The following is a 6,432-nucleotide window of genomic DNA, read 5'->3' on the forward strand; positions in this document are numbered from 1 at the left end:
AACTATGTCGGGAGTCCCCCACCTCCTTCGCTATTACGGAAATTAAAAAGTATTGCGTAAGGCCATTACAACACCCTCCTGTATATTGTTTTCAGGAGCATTGACAAGCTCCTTTTCGTTATACCGTGACGTATATTGTCAATACAATTAGATATTAATGCTAACAAGTAAGCCGAGGAAAGGCAGCCGTTCTTGAACTAAGGGCGCCCGCAAACCGTACTACATCGAACGAATACGCTGTCCCTTAAAGGAATCGCTCTACACAATTCCATTCCATCTTTCGATCGTTACTGTCCAACGCGCTGAAATTAGAAACATTTCATCAAAGGTTCTACATTTCTCTTTAAAACGTCCTGAAGATAAAGGGGGAAATACGGGTGTGAGAATTCAAGGAAGCGCCCATGCCTTAGAAACACTTTAGATTAATCTCAAAGAGCCTGGTCCTCTGTGCGATTAACATCTGCCATTTCTATCTTTGCAGTTTTTATTCACGTGAATAAGTGCTGCGACGCAACAGTAACAAAGCCAGTATTTTTTCGTTCCTACCCTTGCACCTGTTGCTTCGGAGCCGATGACACGCTGATGTGGCGCATATCAGTTTTATAAACACGAACACATGCAAAAAAGACGTTGTGCTATGCAACCTTATAATTATTATTTGAGAATTGTACAGCATACTATTCGGTGAGAGATGCGGCGCGTATACCGACAAGAAGTTAGATTTCGGTTCTGTTTTCACGAAAACAATAAGATTTTTAGAGGGTAAGCGAAGAATTTAAGCTTGTAAACCAATTGCCTTCTGTGGTCATGGATATCAGATCAAGCTGCACACGGCAAGAGTGCGAGCGATAAAGATACGACCGTGAAATGGGTTTCTGTTTCACGTTTTACCCATTTTACCGCTAGACGGCGGAAAATCATTCGGGCTGCTAACAACCCTGTGCGTGGCTGCATCAATGGCGTTGGAGTGTTTTTCGCGGATTACGTTTTCTTCAAAATCCAGCTTCATCGTCCGCTTACGGTAAGTCTACACGTTTATATTTTATTCATTTGGTCTCCTAAACCACTCTAAGCAGAGCTGTGTGTGCAGAACAGATTATGTGCGCAGTTACAAACGTCCTATCTTGTCCTATCTTCGTTTCTAAGGCGGAAGCCATCGGGTTCTCGACTAATGCCGCTTATCTCTGTCCCGCTGTCTTTACTAACGCGCGGAAAGGCAGTCTGTGCGATGCCCTTGATGATAAGCCGCTCCTCGCGAGCTGTCTACTAGATTTTTCGTGTTTCAAGGTAGATGCGCGGCCAGAAATGTCGTTTAGCCTGTGAATGACGGCCGAAATGGAACTTTGTGTTAGTTAGCGCCGTGTGAGCTCAATTTACTTTGCACCTCCGAAAACGTACTTACATACAGTCTCGCTCAGTGGTGGATTACATTTGTTTTCTTATCTTTGTGTTATCGCCTCTCTGGACCATGGAGTGCTGTTCTTTTTGAGGTGTGCATTGCTTGCTACGTATGGACGCTCGCTCGGTGCGCGTCGTGGACGCCGACGTTTCAGCAAAGGTGTCTTGTAACGCTATAGACTGGAGCGCGAGACGTTTGTCAAAGTTGTATTCAAGCGGCGCTGGAGGAATGCTTATAGTGTGACGGGTGAATAAAATTCGTTGCCGGCGCGAATGGCCGTCGTGCTCAAACACCGCGAAGAACCCACGAGCTTCATCCCATCTCCCCTTCGTTGCACACGTATGGATTCGTCCGTGTCTGTCATCGGAGCCGTTGGCCGCCGCCGCTGGCTTGCGGGCACTTCATTTTGAAAGCTGGGTAAAGGTCGGCTCGACAAGAGGTGGCTTACATTTCGTTCCGAGTGGTTCGTTCATGAATCCCGCTCACGCGTGCACAGATTTCTAGAATACCATTTGCGCGAGAGGCAAAGTATGTGTTTCTGATTTCAGACTGCTACGTTACGAAAGCGCCGATGTGACTCGCCGCTTATTTGCGCCTAAAATTAAATTAAGCTCTCGTGTTATTATAGCTGCGCCTGTTGAAGGCGTTAATTGTTTCATTGAAGTACTTCCTACTTTGAGCACGTTCAATGCTCTCGCTGATTTTTCTAGCAGCGTTGGGTTAGCTGCCTCCATGCAAGAAACACACCTCTTTACAGCGCTGTTGGAGCTGCACTTGAAGGAAAAACTAAGTGAATTTCAGGCGGTATTTTATCGTGACAGTCAGTAATTTGCTGTCTCAACCTCGCGACTGCTTTTGAAAAGGCGCAGCTGCAGCCTCTGTGTACTGTATTAGTTTTCTGAATAATGAGCGCGGCATGGAAGCGCTGCAACCCGCTTGTTTCTAAGAGCGCGCGCAGATGTACGAGTATGCTGTTCCGTCTTTGTGCTTCAAGTTATAGGCGCAAATCTGTGGTGAACTGGTTGCTTCTGCCTGCTGGTTTTGTATAGCTTGTGCCCGTTTGAGTATCGCCTTACGTACATGTACATGTACGAGTGCACTCGGCCAAATCTTGAACTGGCTTAGGTGTTGCATCGCTAAATGCACCTGTAAAAAGGTGCCTTTTGGCTACACTGCTGGCATATTCATGTTGTAATTTTATGCGTGAGATGGCATTTCATAGTTTCTTTTTGTTAATATAATGTTTGAGTGGAGTACTTGCATGTTTAGATCAAAGTTATCAGAAATATTCATCGTCTGCCGCTACGATGAGCCGAAACAAGCCGAATACGCAGCAATGGTTATGGTGGCGTATTTGCACTAATCTGGGTAAACGACTTGTCCGCCATGAAAGGAGTGGTACTTTACCCAGAGGATGAGGCCATATGGACAAGATCCATTGCTGCGTATGCCGCTTGTTTCAGCTGTTCGTAGTGGCAGACGAATGTTTCTGATAACGTTGATCTAAATACGCACTCAAACATTATATGAACAAAAAGGAACCACGAAATGACATTTCACTCCTTAAATTACAGCATGAATATGCCAGCAGTGTAGCCGAAAGGCACCTTTTTTACAAGGTGCATTTAGCGATGCAACACCCGAGCCAGTTAAAAAGTTGGCCGAGTGTACCAGGCCTAATTCACGCAAGGTATTCTGAAGCGCTTCTTCTATAGCGGTTATAAGAATAAATGCTGCAATATTCTCCTTTTTGCATCCGTCTGTAAGGTGCACTGAATCTGTATTTTATGGAGGTGGCATTCTTAACAGCTCCTTGCGAGTCAATGCAGATATGTGGCACAATTGTTCGAAGTCTTCTGTTACAAATAGTGTAAAAGGATTGCCATAAAGAGATCAGTATTGGCAGTAACAGTATTGCCATACAGAAATCAATATTAGTACTGGATTCAGAGTAGAATGCTCCAGGGATTAGGGGTCTTTGTTACAATGGTTTGTGACGACACTTATAATCTGTAGTGTATTTACTGAAATGATTGAGCCGGCATGATAGCTCAGTGGCTATCACGTTCGTATGGCGACCTGAAAGATGCAGGTTCGATTCCGGCCTAGGCGGTCGCATTTTAATAGAGGCAAAATGCTAAAGGCCTGTGTACTCTGCACAGGTGACCGAAATTATTCCCCAGCCTTTCACTTTAGCGTCTCGTAGCGTGTGTCGCCTTGGGTCTTTGAACCCCATAAAACCACACCAAAAGATCAAGATTGCCTATCTAGAATGGCATAGCCAGGATATGCCTTGCATTGTAAAGCACATGTGTAGAGATGGAATGGGAATTTTTCTTTCAGTTCCTCTTATATTATTTTTTTTTCCTTCGTGCTGTACAGGTGAACATGCCCGGATGATTTACTGCAGACAACAGGCCACAAGAATGCTTCTGAGGAAACTAGCCGGACTGTTACTTTCAACTTTTATGTTACTGTGGTGCATTCTTATGGTGCATGTATTGCATATTCCCAGCCTGGATAGCTTGGAAATAAACTAAATTTGTAAGTATATTGATTGTTTCATGTGTGAACTCTGTCTGGTGACCTTTTTCAATGATTGTGGACAGTCTATAGGCAGTCTATAGATAATGGTCTACTAATAGTTTAGTAGACAGAGGTCTATAGACTGTCTATAGACAAAGGTCTATAGCACTGACTGGCCACACACCTATGGAATGTCTATAGACAGTCTATAGACATATGTCTACTGGACCAGTAGACTTGTCTGTAGACTGTCTATAGACAGTAATCTACAGGAAGTCGATGGCCATAAGTCTATAGGTCGTCTATAGTCCGTCTATAGACAAGTGTCTATAGACGGTCTATAGACAGCTCTATAGGAAATGTATGACCATAAGTCTATAGATCGTCTATAGACTGTCTATAGACCTGTGTCTATAGACTTCCTATAGACCTATAGACTTTCAGTAGACATTTGTCTATGGACTGTCTATAGACAAAAGTCTACTAAAAGTGTATGGCCATAAATCTATAGACTGTCTATAGACCAGTCTAAAGGATTTGTCTATAGACAGTCTATAGACTTCATAGACTAAAGTCTATAGACAGTCTATGGACTGTCTATAGAAATTTTTATAAGGGCCGTTCCTATTGGTCGGCCGTGACCAGCGGCTATATTGTTTATTTGCGTAACCGGCCGACGTCATAAGTGTGCCAGAAGTGTTGACGTTGCTTACCTAATTATGCGAGCAGATTGAGACGATTTTTCGGGATTGGAACGGGTGGTCTCAAACCGCTTGAGGCAGAAAATGGCGGTTGTTTACATGGCCGGTGGCCGTGCGAGCAACGGTGTAAGAGGGTGCAAGAAGACGGTTTTGACGAGCCGGACGAGTTGTTTCGACGTTTTGACATAGGAAGGACCATAATGGCTATGCGAAGAACTCGCCGTTGAACTTAGAGGTGTGCGGGTAAGTGCGCGGTCAGTGGAGCGGCAAGTGCCTGTGCGCGCCTTCGCCGCCGGTGGGTTTCAAGACATCGTAGGAAATGAAGTAAACGTCGGCGTAGCCCAACCGACTGTGAGCAAGTGTTTGCGGTGAGTTGCGGAGACCACTGTCAAAGTTAAGTCGCAGAAGGTGCGCGCTTTCCGGCGAGACCCCCAAGACAAGGCGGCAGCGAAGGAGGACTTCCTTCGCATAAACTTTCGCCACTGCAGTATCCCCGGCTGCGTCATCCGAGCATCATCCGAACGGAACGGCAACAACACCAACACGAATATCAAGTGCTTAACCCGAAGCGTGCGGCATGAGTTGGTTACGAGGCGGAAGAGTGATTGTTGCCGCAGTGACCGGGCGTGCCGGCTCTTAATTCCCGCAGTGAGATTGCAAGCTCCCAGCAGCTGCACCGGTCTGCTTCCGTATGTCGGCAGTTGCTGCAGTGTGATTATTCATGGCCGCCGGGTATTTTCTGAACAAAAATAAATAGAATCACGCAACGCCCTTGGACCACATTTGCCATAGATAGCAGGCTAGGTGAGTTCACACTGGCGAGTCACGGAGGTCGCGCGACAGGCTTAAATCGATTTGTTACGCTCCCTCCCCGCTTTACATGTGCTTCGCAAATCGGAACTAATTGACCGAAATCGGTCACCTAGAATACTAGCGCGACGTTTGCAACTCGCCAGTGTGAACTTGCCCTAAAGCTGCCTTCGCCGGTTTTCGAGCCAAGCGCTCCTTGCAAATTGATCTCGGCAGACCCGTAGCAATCACTGCCTATAAATAGATTTTTCCGCGCACTTAAGACGTCCGCACAGTACCTTGATTCTCTTTAGTGTGTAAAAAAAAAGGACAGCCGTCAATGAGCTGATTTTTTTTTTCTGCCTGCCATGTTTACGATGGCTGAGTACGTGCGTGGAGGGATAAGGCTGAATCCATGGCTGAATCCCTTGAATCAGGCGGCAGCTCACGCCACCTAGCCGACGCTACCGACGCTTTTCCAGCGTCAGCGCACCCTCGCGGCAGCAAAAGTGACTGAAGAGCAAACTTAATTGCAAAATTGAGGACGCTTCTTCTTTTGCTTCATGTCGTTGAGTTTGAAACATAGTTTGTTAGCGAAATAAAACATCCTTCAAATTATTAACGGCGTGGTTACACCAATACTTTAGCATACGGTCCCTTATTGCGCAACTAAATGCTTCCTGGGTGGAACCCTACTATTAGACACCACAACCTCGCTGCTAATTGGTTGATTCCGCGGTCAACGACTCGCGGTGTCGTCATTTTGAAGTCAGAGTCTCAAAATTGAGAAAAAACTCGTAATACCATCCCAGCTGTACGGAATGCGCCTGCACCTCGCCGCAATTCCCGGACACTTTAAAAATAGGCTCCGTAGGGGCGAAAGAAAATACGTAATGTTATCGAAGGCATTCGCAGAATGCACAGCAAATTGCTTATCGAGCTCGCTCTTTTATACATGTACGACGATAACGTGGTACGTTATGGAGTGTCGTGAAGTGTACAGGTCAAATTGCACAC

General features: G+C 45.8%; 1 long non-coding RNA gene across 1 annotated transcript; it reads left to right on the forward strand.

Annotated features, from left to right (window-relative positions):
* Positions 1-835: 835 nt before the first annotated feature.
* Positions 836-3,952, forward strand: LOC149360587 (uncharacterized). The gene is made up of 2 exons (XR_016288333.1): positions 836-1,021; positions 3,782-3,952. It is a non-coding gene; the product is annotated as an uncharacterized LOC149360587 (long non-coding RNA).
* The last annotated feature ends 2,480 nt before the right edge of the window (positions 3,953-6,432 follow it).

Source organism: Amblyomma mixtum, chromosome 2 (assembly GCF_055824585.1).
Source record: "Amblyomma mixtum isolate Tamu chromosome 2, ASM5582458v1, whole genome shotgun sequence".
NCBI lineage: Eukaryota > Metazoa > Arthropoda > Arachnida > Ixodida > Ixodidae > Amblyomma > Amblyomma mixtum.